The sequence below is a fragment of the Spea bombifrons genome, chromosome 5, assembly GCF_027358695.1.
Source record: "Spea bombifrons isolate aSpeBom1 chromosome 5, aSpeBom1.2.pri, whole genome shotgun sequence".
NCBI lineage: Eukaryota > Metazoa > Chordata > Amphibia > Anura > Pelobatidae > Spea > Spea bombifrons.
Genome location: NC_071091.1, coordinates 56215332 through 56235205, shown reverse-complemented (window position 1 = coordinate 56235205; position 19874 = coordinate 56215332). Strand labels below are relative to the sequence as shown.

The 19874-nt window shown below is 38.3% G+C and overlaps 1 protein-coding gene across 1 annotated transcript in view; it reads right to left on the bottom strand.

The window, feature by feature from the left end:
- Positions 1–19874, bottom strand: part of CDH18 (cadherin 18) — a 234589-nt gene that overhangs the window by 167043 nt on the left and 47672 nt on the right. The window contains exon 3 of the mRNA XM_053468337.1: positions 6406–6470. The gene's annotated coding sequence lies outside the window, so the exon portion shown is untranslated. The remainder of the gene's footprint in view (positions 1–6405; positions 6471–19874) is intronic.

The window sequence follows — 19874 nt, the reverse complement described above, 5'->3', positions numbered from 1 at the left end:
GATACCCGCTGCAGAATGGGGACGAAATTCAATGAGAATAGCAGGGAGAGATCCGCAGGGAGTTGGAGGCCCAAAAATCGAAGGGACGAGCCGCACCATTTAATGGGGAACCGAGAGCTCAACACCCGCTTAGTAGAGTCCGCCAGGTGGACCCCCAAAATCTCCGACTTACCCAAGTTTATCTTGTAATTAGAAAATGCTTGGTACGTCTCCAGTTCCTGGAGGAAATGGGGTAGGGACGTAAGGGGAGCAGATAGGATCCCCAGCATATCATCCGCGAACAAGGCCAATTTATGCTCCACCCCCGAGGCTAACATTCCAGAGATACCGGGATTGGCCCTGATGGCGCTGGCCAGGGGTTCCATGCTAAGCGCGAACAGGAGAGGGGACAGCGGACATCCCTGACGAGTACCATTGGCCAGGGGAAACGGGTCAGAGAGAAAGCCATTAACCCTAACCCTGGCAGAGGGGTTAAAATACAGAACCGAGACCCAATTACAAAAAGTCACACCCAGGCCCAAGCTGCGCAACACCTGGAAGAGATAGGGCCACGAGACCCTATCGAACGCCTTCTCAGCGTCCGTAGAGACCAAAGCAAGCGGGGTATTAAGGCGCCCAGCCCGGTCAAGAATGTCAAGGATTCTGGTGGTATTATCCCTCGCCTCCCGCCCCGGGACAAAGCCAACCTGGTCCAGATGTATGAGCGACGGTACAAGGGGCCCCAGACGAGCAGCTAGAATCTTGGCCAATAGTTTAACATCAGTGTTGAGCAATGAGATGGGACGATAGCTTTCGCACAGGTTAGCAGCCTTACCCGGCTTCAGTATAACAGTAATGTGGGCAGTGTTGGTATGAGGGTCAAAGTGGTCCCCATCAGCCATGCCATTAAACAAGGTAACCAAATGGGGGGCTAAAGTGGCAACGAACTGCTTATAATAAGCCTTCATAAGTCCGTCAGGGCCAGGACTCTTGCCATTAGGGAGAGATTTAATGGCCGCCACCACCTCAGCGAGGTCTATCGGGGCATCCAAAAGCGCAGCATCCGACTGGGAAATATGTTTCGTTAAATATTTAGCCAAATACTGCCGCAGGGAGTCCCGAAAGGACGGCGCCAAGCCCGGAGCCGGAGGCAGGTTGTACAGGGAGGCATAATAATCGCGAAAGCAAGCCGCTATGTCAGGCGTGGAATGGCGGGTGACACCGGAGCGATCCCGAACCTTCGGTATAAAGGACTGAGCCCGCTTAGCGCGAAGAGCCCTGGCAAGCAATCTACCCGCCTTGTCCCCAGATTCATAGAAGTGACTACGGGTTAGGAGATAAAGTCGCCGAGACTGACTATCCACCAAGGACGACCTTAGTTCTTTCAATCCTCAGAAATTCTCAATCAATGTACTCCCTTTCCTCTCTCACATCTCAAACATATCACACCCTAACCTTACTGCCTCTGTCTACAACTCTACCCTCGCCTCTGCTCTTGACAATGTAGCCCCAACTATTACTGGCTCCTCATGACGTTCAAGTTTCCAACCCTGGCACACTACAGTAACCTACCTCCTTTAGTCCTTTAGCTCACCACTCCTAGTCTCTTTCCTGAAATGCTTATACTAGTGAGGCTGGTCCATCCCTAATAAAGGCACCTTTACCTCTTGTATAATACACCCTGATTGTAAGCTTATTTAAGCAGGGCCATTCTCACCTGTTTCTGTATGTCATCTTATGTTATATACTAATTGTTATGCCCTGTCTACCCTTTCTACAGCACTGCAGAATCTGATAGCACTATATAATACAATAAATAATAACAGTAATATCAGTGTGTCTTGTGTGTATATATGTTTTTAAAAAGGCTTTATTAAGCTATACTTAGCGTATTAGAAGTGGTCAATTTCTTTTCACAATACCATTTTTACAATGTATTTCTTTCTCATTTTTTTATGTTCCTGTAACCCTTCTCTGAACCTCTCATTAAACATATACTACTGAGCTACTTGAAGGTAACAAAGACCATCCAAGCCATAACTCCAGATCTGGGTGTCCAGGGTTTGGTCCGCTTCCAGAAATGTTGGGAGGTGTTGTGGCCGGGTTGGCTCAAGGGCACTCCTTATCTTGAGTCATCTGGGACAGTTACCCTTCATTCTCTATTCCAAGTTGTCCACTTGAATAATCATTTCCATAACAATGTCTCAGGGTGTGGATGGTTGGCATAGCAAATCACAATACATATTTAGGCAGCATTTAGCCTGTAGTTGCATAATTTCTATTCTCATTCTATTTAGCAGTTTTCAGTATGCACCTACGTTAATTTGGGAGACTGTGTGGCAAAGGTGGCATTTTTTTCAAAGCACATATCCCCCTTGGCTATAGCCTTCTAGCATTCCTTTTAATGAAATCTAATGAAAGCAAATACTTTTTTTCAATACCGACTATAACCACAGGATGCTTTTGAAGTCCACACACTGGAGGCAAGCACTTATCACTGTTTTTATATATGAAATTGCTCCATTCATTTTTATCAGAAAGGACATGTAATAGCTAAGGCGTATTATGGGGTTTTACCAAATGTACAGGTCTCTACATATTTCACTAAGGCTAAATGCACTCAGTAATTACTGCTGAACATATTTTATACTGCTATTTAATATATGTCATCAAACTCAATAATGATATTTTTTTTTCAAGACATTGCTATAATTGAGCATTTATCTATATTGTCTGAAATGTGTGATTCACAACAATGGGACTTCTCCATTCTTCACTTATTAGTAATGGCAACTTGGTGCTTAGATGGTCCCGCCACTAGCTCTTACTGTGTTTTTATATACGTTCTGTTCTTAATAGGTTCCATTTTTTCTGGAGTCCAGTATATTTGTTGGGTATCATAGAGCTAAGCAGCAAGAACACTTGCAAGTCTCAGCCATCTCAAATGTTGGAAGGTAAATAAAAAAACATGGTTGTCCTTGCTTTATATAGCTCTATGTACACAACAAAAATAGAACAATATCAAATTCAACAGGTTAACAATACTAAAATATCCAAAATTAAAACTAGAATTTAACACCAATGATGTATGCATTTTTTATCCAGGTTCTGAGAGAGAAATTGAAGTATATTTTTAAAACTTTCCTTTCATTATGTCCTCACCTTTAAGTCCTTTGTAACATTACATGCTGTTCGTAGATGAAGAGCAGTATATATCGCACCATAGAAAAATCCCTGGAACAGGGACAATTTTCACATCTATCCTGATGCATGCAAGGTGTAAAATGTGATAGTATACGTGTTACAGTCTACCTACTTGCTAGATTTTTTGATTGAGGTCACTGTTTTATTTTTCTTTCGGAAAATTAACACAGGTAAAATTTTCGAGATAAACGTTTTACAAAATAATTGGTTGTATAAAGTGTATACTACAGGTATAAAATGTAATTAGCAACATTGGTTTTTCCATTCTATGAAGCCTAAGCTCCTTGATCTTAGTTAGAAGAAGATCTGATGCAAAGGTATTGATTCTGAGTTCAGATTAATGTTATTAAGTACATCCAAGCCAAGATAGAAAGGTAAAATATGCTGCCAATAAAGACCTCTACTTTTGAGGTGCCTGTGCCCTTAATGATAATGTAGTATGTTCTTCTGCTGTAACAAAAAATAATTACAAATGGTGAAAATGAAATTAAGAAAAGATGAGAGAGTGAATGGAATTGGGGGAGCAAGGAATATGAGGTGCAACAGGGGAGACATCCAGGTTCCATAAATAGGTCTGAATACTCAGAGATGGAATTTTTGATGTTTTGTCGTAGGTCAATCTTCAACTTCTAATACCATACACAATATTCCATCAAGAAATAGCACGCCATATCTCCATTTAGATTAGAACTCTCTAACCTAGCTTCTCCAGAGGTACCAAAGTTTTTTGAATCTCAACAAGTTGCCGGATATACTATAAAAACGTTTTTCCATTACCAGAATGTGTTCCATCTCATTGTGCAATAAGGTGATTAACGGGATATATTGTGATTTCCAATTTCATGCTAGCAGGGCCTAGAACATGACCAGCCAAGCATCTTACATCAGATGGAAGGACATCAGGCCATATATGGAGCAACACTTTCTCTGGTAAGTGAGGAAGATCAACAGCCCTTTTGTTTAAAATTAACTGAAATACATTTCCCAATAGCCGGATAATAAGACCACCAAATATGTATGTTAGATCCTTCCAAGCCACATTCTCTCCAGCATAATTGTGACAGGCCAGGGAACATATGTGCTAACCTACTAGGCACCAGATGCCACCTATATAATATTTTCCTGAGGAGTTTGAAATAATTTGAGCAATGGTGACCATGATGTGGGGTTTGCAATTGTTCTATTCCATTGATCTGCGAGGAACTGTTTACCCAACTCCGTCTCCAACTTCAACATGAATGGGTATTTATCAGGGACATCAAGCAATAGCATAACATTGTACTAACTAAGGTTTTCAATGAGAGATTTAATTAGTTCTACTTATCATGGTATTAAACATTAGACTCGTGCAGTCGGATTCATACAAACTTTATTTTTATTGAAAATTGCCAACTTTCTGCGAAAGTACAGATCTCTGATTTGCCACATTTTGGTGCCATTACAACCCATTTTAGCGCTCTTGTATGAGGTAGAGTGGGATGCTACTGTGTGTAGGTGGTTGCATATAAATGCATGATGGGTAGGAATAGACAGAAAATCAGGGGAGGGTATTATTGATGCTCATGGCTGTGATTTTTATTAGTTATAATTTAGAATTTCTTAATAGCAAGGTATATTTTTTGCAGACAATACACAGGTCTACAGGGTAGACCATCCAGGTACAACAAATCAGTCAGTCTCTGTCTGCTAGCGCCTGTCCTCTGGACTGCCCTGCCTCAGCACCTCAATGTCTTTCCTTACTGTGAGGATAAATTCTTCTTCTTTTTTTCTAATACGGGGAGGGGATTCTAATATTGGGGGAAATGGAGTCCTCTATAAAGCTGTACAATCTGCATGTGCCTGCCTGGCAGTGCCTGTCCTGTGCACTGCCTCTGCTGCTACAGCTCAAAGTCCCTCTTAACACTAGGGGATCAACTCTTATTGTTTTTTCGAGTATTGGGGGGATTTAGTTTTGTACCATATGGTTGGATGTGTCTTTCTTTCTGCCTGTACCTACCCTGTTTCCTGCCACTGATGCTACTGATGCTGCAGCTCAACCTCTTTCTTTACTCAGAGGTAACAATTTTTCAATTTTTTTTTCTCATTTGGTGGGGGGAGGGGTTGTTTCCTTTACAGTGGGGCTGAATGTGCCTACCTGCCAGCGTCTTCCCACTGCTTTATCACCTTCCTTTCTCTGAGGGGGTCAATTTATCAAAATGGTCCACCTTTGGGAGAAATTTCATAACATGCTGCTGGATAAATGTATCCATTGGTGTAGTGAGGCTGTTACTGATTTGTGGTGGTCTTGCAAAATGAAAAATCAAATCATGATCCCTTCCTAAACCTTAAGATGCTGCTGTTGCTTTTCCAAAGCAAAAAAGGGCCTCCAAATGTTGTCCACACTGAACTATAGAAAACCACAATTTGCTGTCCGACAATAAGCACAGCAAAAATTCAACAAAAACTTTGACTGCATTGAATTTGCTTGTCTTGCACAGGTCTATTAGACATCATTTAAGAGAATCTAGTGCTTTGAAAGCCCCTTTTATTCAGTTAAAAGGTATAATTACTGTGGATCTGGCTTTAACGATGTAAGTATATAAAATGGTATCAGGATTTTTACATTTCTATAAGGTCAATGAACATAGACAGCATTCTATTAAGTTAATCTGTAGTCTCATTAAATGGACTGATGAGTAATTCTTTATAAACTTTAATTATGCTGATTTTTGAGGTAAGTACAAGGAAGCTCGAATGTTTTGTTGTGATATGCAGTGACTTTTGAAGCTAAGCTGAAGTAAATATTTGCTAAATGATATATAGTATCTCACAAAAGTGAGTACACCCCTCATATTTTTGTAAATATTTTATTACACTGCTCCCCGTTTACACCTGAGGCCTTGTAACATTAACGAGTCACATGACACCTGGGAGGGGAAATGGGTCATTAGGCCCAATTTGGACATTTCCACTAAGGGGTATACTCACTTTTGTTGCTAAGGTTTAGACATTAATGGCTGTGTGTTAAGTTATTTTGAGGGGACAGCAAATTTACACTGTTACACAGGCTGTACACTCACTACTTTACATTCTAGCAGAGTGTCATTTCTTCAGTGTTGTCACATTTAACTGTTCAGGTTTATAATAATTTTTAAAGTACATTTTGTAGATAGATGTTTAACGCTGCACTACTACTACTCATTAGATTGCATTGAAATTAATTTGTTAGACATTCATACTTACTGTTCAGTTGCAAGCTGTTCACTTATGGGTAAATCCTGTTGTTTATATAATTCTTTTGACTCCTCCTGAAAAATAAAGTATAAATTATAAGATAAATCACACAAGTCCACCTGACTGTGTGGCACAACCTTATTCTACCACATGCTGCGTAAACTCACCATTCTACACACAACAAAACATTAGGCATAAAAGACATTGGGCTGGATTCAATGCTGGATATAAATCTATAACAAGCTATCCATTTGTAGCTTGTAAAAGAAAAAATCAGATAACAACAATACATGTTATCTTAGCTAATGAATCTGGACCAATATATTTCTGGTTATCTCATTTTTTTCATTGTGATCTATGGGAGGAGTATTTTTGAGTATTTAAAGACTTTGAGAGACTTATCTATTGAATCTAGTCAATTGACTCATGTTTCAGTAATCACAATTTAACATATACATTTATATATTTGCTTATTTATTAATGTAGATGTTTTGTGGGGAGTAGATTTCTTTTAATATGTGTGATTTCCTACCCATGTCATCCTTCTATTGTTAAATACAGAATAGAAGAGGAACAATATTATTCAAACAGTTATTATACCCAGTGCCTGACAAAGTCACGCTAACATTTTCTGGAAAAACACGTTACCAACCCAAAAGAGATGTCAACGTACAGAACCTTCCATAAGGTTTCCTGTAGGCTCTGGGTAAAAGCCTGCTTCCCTAGGTCTCCATGGCAGTTTCTTCTTTCCCTGGGCAGTGCAGAAGCATGGCCATGCCCAATCCCTGCCCATGGTCCACCCACTACCCCTACTCCTTGTCCAGCAAATGTAATGCTTCAGACAACCATTGTAGGAAGGAAAGTTCATTTCTATAATGGTTGTCTGAAGCATTATATTTGCTGTGTATATTAAAAGAAGGTAAAAGAGAATATTAAAAAAAGCATTACATTTTTATCTTTAGCAATAAAATGGAGTAAGGACATCAATCACCACTTCTGACTTATGAAGAGTCCTTGATGGCATTATGAAGGGCCAGCACTGGCTTGTTTGTGCTGTGAGAGCAGGTCTTAATTAAAACATAGCTAAACCTGTGAGATTAACCCATACATTTAAAGGTGCAAGCACACGTGTACTTTGTGTGCGTGTGTGAGAACATCGTTGTGTTCTGTGTGTGTGTGTGTGTGAGAGCATGGGTGTGTGTGAGCATGGATGTGGAATTGTGTAAGTGGGGTAAGGTGGAGTATGTGTTAGTGAGTACGAGTAAGTGTTTGTAATTTGTGTAGATGTGCTTAAGTATGTTGTATGTTGGAAGGGGTGGCAAGTGGCAAAGAAAGCACAGACCAGTTGTGTAGGGGCAATGATGGCACAAACTAGCTGTTGAAGTTGGGGGGACCCGGGTTAATTTTTTGCACCATGGTCTCATAGTCATTAAAATATCAGTAGAGTGTAGGATTAGAAAGGTATAAATAATACATATTTTTAAATTGGTGTATTTATGAAACTCTGTGATGTTGGACCAAGTTACCAACTCACCAAAACTGCAGTTATACAAAGGTTGTTGTAATTGTTCTCAATCACAAATTAGAATGCTTAAAGGTCCTTTTGCACCTACTATGGCATTCTGGTTCAGAGATGGTAAGGTAAGTACACCACCCTGCCTCTATGCATGGCTTCTGCATCTGAGAACACCCATCCCATCTCTAATCACCACCCTAAGGAAAGTGTCCATTCCTAAAATGATGGCAGGTATGACATATTTTGACTTAAGACTAGGAAGACAGTCCAGAGCTGCCATTGCCTAACCGGCCTATAAACACTATTGGGCACCGTGCTGTTTTTTTTGAGTTTTGGGGGAGGGGGCATTTTTTTTAACCTAACATTTCTAAACCTAGTTTTTTTCAAAATGAAACCTGTGTCAAAACATACCATAAAGTATATCTATTATACAACTTCTTCAGATACAACTCAAAGAGAAAAAAAACTACGAACACAAACTAATCACAAAGTCTTTTTAAGGTGACTGAAGATCCCTCTAAAGAATTCCTGTTGTATATTGTAAAAACTCTTAGCTCAAAACACATGATAATAATACAGGAGATTTACATTTCCCTTCTGTCTCGTAATGGACTGGAAAATTGAAAAGATGTATGAAGCTTGTAGAGCCGGAGCAAGCAGAATATTTGCCTAATTGAGAAAGAAATCTCTTTCAAACAGCACCACTTTCCATTTTTATATCCATTCTACTCATTTGCAGTGTCATATACAGTGCTGCATTCATTTCCCATTTTAAGTATATTATCTAAATGGTTGTTGATTTATATTACATAATAAAGCATTTGTGTTACAAAACAATGCGTATACAGCACTTAGGGTTATATAACAGTGCATATAGTACATTGGAGGATGCTAGATTTGTTAACCTTTCTGTACATTGATAAACATATGCAGAGTGTTTGCAGACACTAGCTTCTATAGGCATTATGAAGTGCCAATACGGTGAGCTACTGCTCTACGAAGGGCTAAATTGTTCCTGCATAATGAATAATGAAGTTGGTAAGATTATTTTTTTTTCCATTTACCTGCAAACTCACGGTTAGCCAAAAGACCTTAGCTAATCTTATCTGATTTTGTAATAAGAATATATATTTTTTGCTTTGCACATTGTATACGAATCAACATTTGGCCTAGAGGTTTCATAAATATAACTAATTCCTGGACCTCAGTCATAATATTTGATCTCTAGGTGGGCCGCCATTTTCAAGTCTCTTAGAAGCGAGATCCACCAGAAATGGGGACTAGCTCTACCCCGATGCTAATGTTAGTATTAATAATGAATGTTAGTGAGTAGAACACTGAAAACGGTGTGCTGTTTCTTTTAGATTTCACATTAAACTGTATGGTCTTAACTCTTTCCTGCTTGGTGATTCAAACTGAGGTAAGCATCCAGGGTAAAAGATTCTACAGACATGGGACTCAGAACAGTCCTCTCGGGGTTAATTCAAAGTAATGTTCTCACTCTCCTAGAGAGCCATTTACTTCATTGTCTAAGAAAACTATGTGCCTTCCATAATTCTCCCTCCAATTTGTTGGTCAATTCTTGAAGTTAAAGAAAATGTTTGAATAGCTGCATGTATATGCATGTATACAAATCTCAGCGAGGAGCACAAGAATATTTTAGATGTTTTTTCTTTTTTTTTTGTTAGCCCAGACAGTAAGAGATTCAAATATATCCCTATATTGTGCACATTTTCTCTGTTGGAATCCAGCTAAATATAGAAACAAGAGCAGTTCACTTGGGAATGTAGGCACCTTGTAAGGGTCTAAAAGCTTCCAGTCTTTCACTCAAGCAATGATATTACATCAGTGATTCAACTGCCCTCTTCTAAAGCTAGAACGCAAAGTACTTCAAGCTTATTAATGCATGTAGTATAATCTTAGAAGGCAACATGTCTTTGACATTTATGTGGATTCATTGACAACTCATCTTGATAATATCTAGCAGTTTCCAGTACCTGCTAAAAAGCAGAAAACCTTTACACATCTCAAGTACTTGTTTTAAATATATATATAGTATTTTGAACATTGAGTTTCACAATGCTCTTGAATCCAATACAAAATTCAGAATACAGTGAAGCTACGATATGAAATATTATCAGAATATTTGTATTCTTCTTGTACATACTTTACCAATTACAAAAGTATATTTATCATTGGGTATGATTTTAGCAAATGTACCATGCATCCCAAGTAGCCCTCTTTAGAAAGAACAGTCCCTCTTTTGGACCCAAATGGCTCTGTCACTCTTTCCATCCCAGTTTTTTTGGAGTTTAGAATGTTAAGTTGACATTGGTTTATCAAAGAGTTAGAGCTGGGGATTGAACTTTCCCATTTGACCCTGGGCCTAATGGATAGCTATGTATGCAACAAGTAAAACATTTAGAAAAATGCATTTCTGCTGTTTCTATACATATTATTGTTCGTTTTACTACTGTAGATATATTAATATTCTGAGCTCCTACAAATGAGGACATCAGTGGAGGATAGATTGGCTGTTGAAAAAGGGACAATTCTGAAGTTATCTAATGTTAGGTTTCTGTATGCGCTTACACATGATCCCTTTACTAAGAAAACAAGCAGCTTAGACATTTAAAAGGATGACCTACTGCTCTGAACATCTTTATTAACTTCATCTTCTTTACCTGCAAGGGATTAAAAAACCACCTACCCACTTCAGCAGTAGTGTACCGTCCCTTCCTCTAAACTTAAACAGTTTTGTTTGCTAGAAACAGCCAATTACTTACAGGAAACTGCATCCACAAAACCAATGGTCACTTTGGCTTATTGCAATGAAATCTCATTATGTATAAAAGGCTTGTTACAGCGCGGATTGTCTTTCACACTGGGCAAGTTTGAAGGCAATGGTCCAATCAGAGTAGATGTTTGCTTTAAGCTCTGCCCTGTGTAATTGGCAATTGATGCAGTAGTGTGCTACTGATATTGAAAATGTATGGAAAAGAGGGTTTGGGATGATGTGGCAGTGGTGGGGAGGGAATATTTGTATGGAAGTGCGTATGTGGGACAGGTAAGAGTTGAGAATGGGTGGGAGAGAGAGAGAGAGAAAGAAAGAGAGAAAGAAAGAGAGGAAAGAAAGAGAGGAAAGAAAGAGAGGAAAGAAAGAGAGGAAAGAAAGAGAAGAAAGAAAGAATTTTAGTCTTTCAATGTATGCACAGCACGTCTAATGTAGTTTATACAGCACACTTGGTTTGTTTAATCCATGATGATTTTTTTAGAACTGATTAAGGATAGAACAAAATTATATTTTTCTCTTAGCAGTGAACAAATTGCACCAGGTAATAGTATTTAAAAACATGTTTTCAATAATAAGGTTGCATGCATTATTAAGTAGTGAATTATACAGCATTTTTGCTTTTAAACGCTTTACAATCAAAATCTTCTGTTTTAAGAAAATCCCCAGGGTATATGCTAACAATTATACAGCTGTTGCTGCTGGTGGTATAATAATGATGTGCCCTTTCTTCAGCTTCCATGTCTTTTGTATTTTTTTATTTAATGAGCATAAGGTTTATATGTTTATGGTGAGCAAAAAGATGATAAAAAAAAACATCCACCATACAGATCACATTAAGTAACAGAAATACACTGATGCCAATAGGGACATATTTGAAAGCAATTCTGCTATGAATTAATGTAACTTTTCCAATCCGCGTTTAAGAATTACATGCAGAGATGCACCAAAGACATTGAAATAGCTATGTGTAGGTGGAACGCCAGCCCTGTGTTATGCTTAAAGCTATGTACAAAAGAGCAGCTATATTCAAGTGGAGGGAGTCAATAATGAGGTATCTTGTGTTCTTATCTGGCTTTTTTGCTTTCTTTATGAGCAAACATATTATAGATCTAAATGCTTAGGCCATCAGCACATGTAGAGTAGAATGTAGTACATTTTTCAACATTTGCCCAAGGTGTCCTATGACCAGTCTGTGCCTGGTGGGTAGTTTTTATAAGTCTGCCCGTTGCTATACCTTACAACAGAACCAATATTAGCAATATCACAAGAAGAACCCAGAAGAGATGTAAAGGGGCTCGTAATAGAGCTTCTTGTAATGCACACTGTTTGTGGGACCATGAATGTAGCAATTTTTAGTATCCCATGTTTGTGTATTATAACAGATTATACTGCTCTTATTGTGGAAAACAAATGTTGATGAGCCCATGGAAATATCACAAGGCAATTCAATGGCGGATCCTAATGGCACCATTCCCCAACTTTTGACATGTGCCTGAATGCTTGATCCATCCAAGAATCTCTTACAATCTGCAGGAATAAATTATAAATATATTATTTTTCAAGATTGTAAATTGTGTTTACCATATTTTTTGTGTAAAGGCATGTTGCTGCTGGTCATATTAAATAGGAACCCAAAGAAACTTGGTGTTATTTTTTAAACAAAAAATATACGTATAGTGTATCGTGCTGTTCTTCATTACTAAGTGTTGACATTTCTGTCCACAAAATGTAAATATTTTATGTAACAAACAAAAAAAAAAACCTTTGCCTTGTGGTTTCCAAAATGTGCACTCGTATCTCATGTCACATAATAATATTACTTTCAATAGTAATCCAAGCAGCCAGTTTCACCACGGGACATAAAACAATTTACTGATCAACAAAACATATGTCCAATTAATTATGTAACAAAAAAACAAACAAAAAATATGTTAAAATGATATATTTTAAGTATTGTTTACATTAGTCCAACAGCATCGTATGAGAGTGTATTCTGATACATCTTACACAAGACTCGTGTATCTCATGAAGGTCATCTTCGATTGGCATCATATTTGTCCTTCAACTCCGTGAATTAAATGTTACACAATTGCTTAAAGGCGCAACTAGTGGGTTTATTATTTGAGTTATATGACCTTGCAGGTTTTAATTCACCTACTTCATTATGCATTATAAACAGCCATCGCTGGCAAGAGTTTCCTGCAACATGGGCTGAGCATTATGTCAATTTCAGCCCATTAGCTAACGTTCCAGAGCTAGCAGAACTATACAGTATACAGAACCAACCCCCCCCCTCCACATTTTTGCAATAGAAAATCTGCAATACAAAACAAAAAAAAAATAGAAAACTATTTAGTGATTACTCTCCCACAATGCTGATTCGGTGGGGTTGTGGCTATAATTTGTATGGAAAGCTATATGTTGTTATTTTGGAAATAGGCATCAGAAAATCAGGCAAAGCAACCAAATACATTTTGATTCATTACAAGAGCTGAACGCTAAGTGCAAATAGAAGTCTGCTAATTTCTAATCAATCTAATCAATTAAGTTGTCATGGTAATATAGAAAGACCTTAATGACTTATTGAATAACGCTGTTGTTGTTATATTTGCTTTAGCCACCTGCTTGCATGTTACTTTGTGTGTAATGGTCCAGGAGAACAAAATGCTCTATATGACTAAAGGGGAATTATTTGAAGTGTTTGTCGATAACAACCGCTTTATGAAGGACATTTAACTAAATCTCAGTATGCAGAAGTCCGCCATAGGACACTGGTGTGTCTGCGCACAAAACCCATTGATCTGACTTCACATGCCTAGTGTTTAGCCTGTGGCAAACTTAGGGTTAAATCAGTAATTTCCAATAATGTGCATGTGAATACAAAGCGCCGTCAGCTTCCATTAGAGGCCACAATTTCAGTTCCCTTTGACTTAATGTGTGCTTGCCACGGCCCCTCTAGCTTGCAAGTGCCTTTGACATGCATTTCAAAAATACATTCAACATACAGCAAGATATATTTTTTTTTGGCTTCTATTTTCAAAAGCATATATTTCATTGGACTTTGTTATATATATATTTTTTTCTTGCATGGATTCTTTTATGACCAATGTTCTTTTGTGTAAAATAGAATGTATAAGGTAAAATGGTGTCTAGTTCGGCTATATGGTTTAAGTCTTTAAAATATCATTGAAAACTAAATCTCATTAGAGCTGCTATTTAGCCAAAAAATAAAAAAAATAAAAATGTTCAGCAGATCTTTCCACAAATTGAACCTTGGAAATACAAAAGCTTTCAGCAAAGCTCTTTTGTTACATGAACTATATTTGTTAATAGATAAAACATTATTCATTTACACATGTAGCTCAAATTCAGAATGATTTGATTGAAATTATTATTGGCATTATGAAACTGTGATATTGTTCAAAGTGAATGGCTATAACTTTTAAGCAGCATAATACGTTTGATCATAATATTGCCAATGACAAAATTAACTCATTCACAAAAGATCGCGAGAAATACACCGCAGCTTACTAATATTGCTTTTTTTTCCCTGACTTTTCATTCCTTGCTGCATCTCACTATGTATATCGGTTTGTTTTGTCGTTTCAAATGATAGACAACCCTTCCCTGTATAATAATTCTCTCCAACAAAATTGACTATTTGATGTTTAAATTATAACAGTGGCGCTATGAAAGGTCTTACTCCTCCTCTGTAAACAATTTAAAATTTACAAGTCTGCAAAAACACTATAAATTAGCATAAAAATCACACTCTCTCAGCCTAAATCAGAAAATGCTTTTAGGCTACTGAGGCAATGCCTAAGTAAACTCTAAATGTTGAGATATACTGTATTTGCTCGATTATAAGACGACCCTGATTATAAGACGACCCCCCAAAATCTGAATATTAACTTAGGAAAAAAAGAAAAAGCCTGAATATAAGACGACCCTAAAGGAAAAAAGTTTTACCAGTAAATTCATGTAAACTATTTTTTTTAATAAAAGCTATGATTGAGAAAAATATTTTTTTTTTGTTTTTATTTCTTGTATTTTCCAACCTGTCCCCCAGTTACGCACATCTGCCCCCAGGCTTGCCACACCAATATGGCACTGTGGCCCATGATATGCCTTTTAACCCTCTATATGCCACTGTGCCCCATGGTATGCCTTTTGACCCCCTATGTGCCACTCTGCCTCCAGAAATGCCTTATACCCCTATATCCCATTCTGGCATTTAGGGGGTTAAAATGCATATTATGGGGCAGAGTGGCATATAGGGAGGTATAAGGCATTCCAGGAGGCAGAGTGGCATTAAGGGAGTTAAAAGGCATTATATAGAGCACTCTGCCTCCAGAAATGCCTTATACCCCTATATGCCACTCTGGCATTTAGGGGGTTAAAAGGCATATTATGGGGCAGAGTGGCATATAGGGAGGTATAAGGCATTTCAGGAGGCAGAGTGCACTATTAAATGCCCCCTTAACGCCACTCTGCCTCCTGAAATGCCTTATACCTCCCTATATGCCACTCTGCCCCATAATATGCCTTTTAACCCCCTAAGTGCCAGAGTGGCATATAGGGGTGTAAGGCATTCCAGAAATGCCCTACACACACACACACACACACACACACACACACACACACTTACTTACCGGTGCTTCCAATTTCCTGGTGTATTGCCGGGGCAGCGGGTTGACGTCTCATTCCGCGGCAGCCGGAAGGAGGTGGAGTTGGCAGCGGGGGTTTGTATGCGTCCGTCGCAAATACCTTCCCCGGCTGTCAGAGATCAGGAACTCTTGAAGTCTGATCTCTGACAGTCGGGGAAGGTATTTGCGACGGACGCATACAAACCCCCGCTGCCAACTTCACCTCCGGAAGCACCGGTAAGTGTGTGGGGGGGGCGACGACAGGAGGATCCAGGTCCCCTGCAGCGGTGCGGGGGATCTGGATCTTAGTCTCCTAATCAGACCTCTATTTGAGGTCTGATTAGAAGACGACCCCGATTATAAGACGAGGGGTATTTTTCAGAGCATTTGCTCTGAAAAAAACCTCGTCTTATAATCGAGCAAATACGGTAGTATTGGCACACACAGTATTCTGCCAAGTAAGCAATTATACATAAGCTTGGCCTAACAAGCCAGTATATGGGCATAACCACAGGGGGTGGCTACGATAAAAAGAATGGACAACGGGAGCTGTTGTCCTGTTCAGCAATCAGTTGTTGCTCCAAAACTATACATTTTCAAATACAGTAATGCACAAAAGATTGGGAATTCTTCAACCGTCTGTCAAATGTGTACAATGCTGGTACTGAAAGGAATATTTATCTTAGGTGCTACCCTAGGCTTGACTGAGCCCCTACTCCACTGCCTCCATGTCCAATGCAGAGTGCCAGGATATGATGTCATATGCCGTGACTTAAAGGTGCTCAGCGCAGGGTGCTAAAGCAGATCCCTCTTGCAACTTCCCCGTAGATCAGTGGCACATTGGTGGGGTGAGAACATCCATGGGGTTTTGCGACAAGGAGACTGCAGCTTCCCCAGGACTAGTTGGCCTAAGCCAGAATACGTCGCCAGCTGTGCTATCTCTTTTTGGACTGGAAAACCCTCTTCATACTCCCACCTATGCATTCTTTAGTAAATAAAACTGCAAAAGTGATTTTTGTCCATTTTGTTGTTAAAGAAATTGTTTCTCCTATGCCAAGGACTACATTTGTCCTTTTTTTCACCCCTTAATGGTAACAATATGAAAGCTGATCAACCCTCAGACAGGACAAAAATGTAGATTGGATTTGTCTGCTTACTTTTTCCATCATTTAATTGCTTATGAGAGCCAAAAGCAACTTGGAAAATGTAAAATTGCATTCTGGGACAACCTGGCAAGTGAATCGCTGACAGAGCAAGACCTTAATAGAGGATTAATGATTTAATGGAGCGGGTAATTGTTATTTTATCCATTAGCTCTATGAATGTTCAAATGGTTAACGTTGCACCAATTACCAAACACAAATGCAATATAACCCTATATTTTCCTATCATAACAAATAGATTTTAGGATTTTTATATACAAAGCAGAACAAATTACTAGTGCTCAAATGCAAGGCTGCAAACATATTCATTAAATAAACATGAGGCCTTAATACCAATTTTGTGAGCATTAAAAGAAGTTGGCAGCTGCTCAGTAAGAAGGCTCTAAATTCACACAATCCCACTTCACGTGTCAGCAGCAATGAGAATGCTCACAAAAGATGTTCTCTCTCCAAAATAAAAGTATAAAGGATGGAAAATATAAGTACCTCCTCTTATTCTCCATGGCGCTTAAAAGAACACTCCAGCTGTGTGGTCCCTTTAACCCCTTCATGACAAAGTCCATAGAAGTACGGGCTCACAATGCATTGTTTTTAATGGGTTTAAGGACAACCCATTATCCTTAAGGGGTTAAAATGGGTCCCCCATATGCACACCCCCAACTAGCTTCTTCCTTTGAAGATGTGTTTGGTGGAACACATCTCCTTACACGTGATATACTGTACTTACTGCCAATCACTGCACTGCAAATGCTGCAGGTGGGGGTCAATCAGCCAATTATTGTTGGACCATGGAGGAGGGGGCGGCTGCAGCTACAAGGCTACAAGGAAATCCATTTAACGTGAGTCTCTCAAATGTGACTTTGTGCTCACAAATGTGACTTTGTGCTCACAAATGTGTATTTGCTTTGCTGTTGTTTTTTGCAGGTGTGTTTACGTAACCATATAAATAGGTATTTCCACCCTACATAAGACACTCTCATTTCCAAAATGCCCCCCAAAAATATTAACATAAGCTAGAGATAGATAGATAGATAGATAGATAGATAGATGATAGATAGCCACGGCATTATCGGTTGCAAACATCCATATCAACATAAACTATTATATATACTAGGATCATCAAATCAGGATAAGTATCTAGAAAGAAACTCAACAAATAAGATGCCTGATGCATCACCTTTGCCAGCAGGACACTCGCTGCTGGAACTCTTTGTATTATTCATCAAAGGGAATTTTAAAAACACACAAGAGAGACTAAGTTGGAAATGAATTAACTATTGGAGTAAAACAAAAGAAAAAGGAAACTTTAGCAAAAGAGATATAGCCAAATAAATGCAATGGAACACCGATGTGCTTTGAATGGGTATAAATTGATATCCTCAATATACTGTAGAATAAAAACCATTAAAGCTAGCTCAATACAGACAAAATGATTTTCCATTTTTAGATGATGTGCAGAATAACAGGAGGTTGCGGTTGGTTCTATTGTTCCTGTAAAGGTGTTAAATGTGTGTTTACAGTGCTTGGCTAACTGATTACCGCACTCCCAAATCATCAACTTGCAATATATGCTTGGGCATATTTGAATACAATATAAAAATAATGAAAATGTATTGATTCATCTATTGATTGGGTGTATATGGAACATCTGCCCTTTGTTTTAAAAGGCATACAACAAAAGAGCGGATTTTTACCTCATTTCCTTGTTCTCCTAAGTGATTTTTTTAAATTATCTTATTGACAACATGAGCTTACACAAACAAGCCTTTGTTATCGATGCTGCTTTCAACAGACATTTGCCTATCCCTTGTCTTACTGGGCAAAATTGGCCCAGTGGTACCCTGGAAATATGTCGTAAAATCCAAAGGATAATATACTCCAAACTTCAAAACATACTTCAACTGCCCAACAGTCATACATGGACCCTTCTTCTACATTTCTTAATGAGATTTACTACAAAAACTTATATTAATATAATTTTCTGCTTATTGGTTAAAGACCCTACCACACCTATTCCATACATTTTTTTATATTATACAACTTGTATAACTAAACACATAAATAATATTCTTAATGTCCTAATTTCTATGTAAGGTGTTGCCTCATTCATCATTTCCAAGGGAATACGAAGTTGTCATGTGACCCAAAAGCTTCTTAAACATGTCTGCATTGTTTGCATATGATCTGAAGTTCTGAGAAAAAGAACAAAATGACACATCTACTAAGGTCTACTTGCTCAACACCGTTAGGAGCTTCAGTAATGTTTTGTCTAAGCTGAAGAGTGATTTGAAGGCAAACAAGAAAAAAAAATATATGATTAGGGGATAGGTAATGTACATAATATTCAGTAATTTAAATTTATGAGCAAATGAAAACCACTATTACCACTCAAACAGGACTAGCCATCTCAGAAGTAATACTATGTTGATCACGAATGAAATTCTGTAACAAAGGAGTATACTTTAAGAAACTAAATGTTCCTGCTGGTGGCTCAAAATGTAGCACTTTGGCTCGAAAGGTTCCTGTATCCCCTTGATAACTATGGCCTATATTCTCATAGTCCTATGACCACAGCTGTCCATAATGATGAACGCTAATACAGCCACATTATTCTTCTCCTATGCTTTCTGACTTCCCAGTGACATACCTATGTTCGATGACTTACTAATTTTGTCAAGATATACTATGCTCGTTTAAAAATTACTTAACACAGACATGAATAGGTGATACATGGCATAGATCAATACAACAGTTTACATAATGGCTGACGGACTAAACCAATAAATATGTCTAGTGACAGTTGAGCCACTAAACAGACGTTTGTTGATGAGCTGTGGCGAGAGATTATCTCACAGTATCAACTATAAATAATGACAGGCCATCCCTAAGTCTCCATATTTCTCAGGTGGTTCTTAAGATCACTGCAGATATAATTTACGGTTTTAGTTGTATTAAGATGGGCTGTAAAAACATTGAGTAGGAAACTGTAACACAACAAGACCATGTTTAATTTTATTATGACATCATGGTGTTTTATATTATAGTAAATCTATGCGCTTTAGTTATTTATTATACTGTACAGACAAGCAGCACAAGACTGGAGTGGCTCTTTAAGGCTAGCAGGCAATAAATCACCGCGTGGGAGGCGCTCTCGGGCACCGTCCCACCGGACATATTATATTTATATGTTTGTTCTTCCTTATACAAACATTCAGTTGAGTTATTTTCCGATGCCTGGTGTTCCAGTAACAGATCATGTAAATTAGTAATATTTATAAGCGATAAAAGGAGTTCTATAGGGAGATGGTAGGCTGAAGAGAGATGAATGGAAACATTGACTTGAATTACACATAGAATTT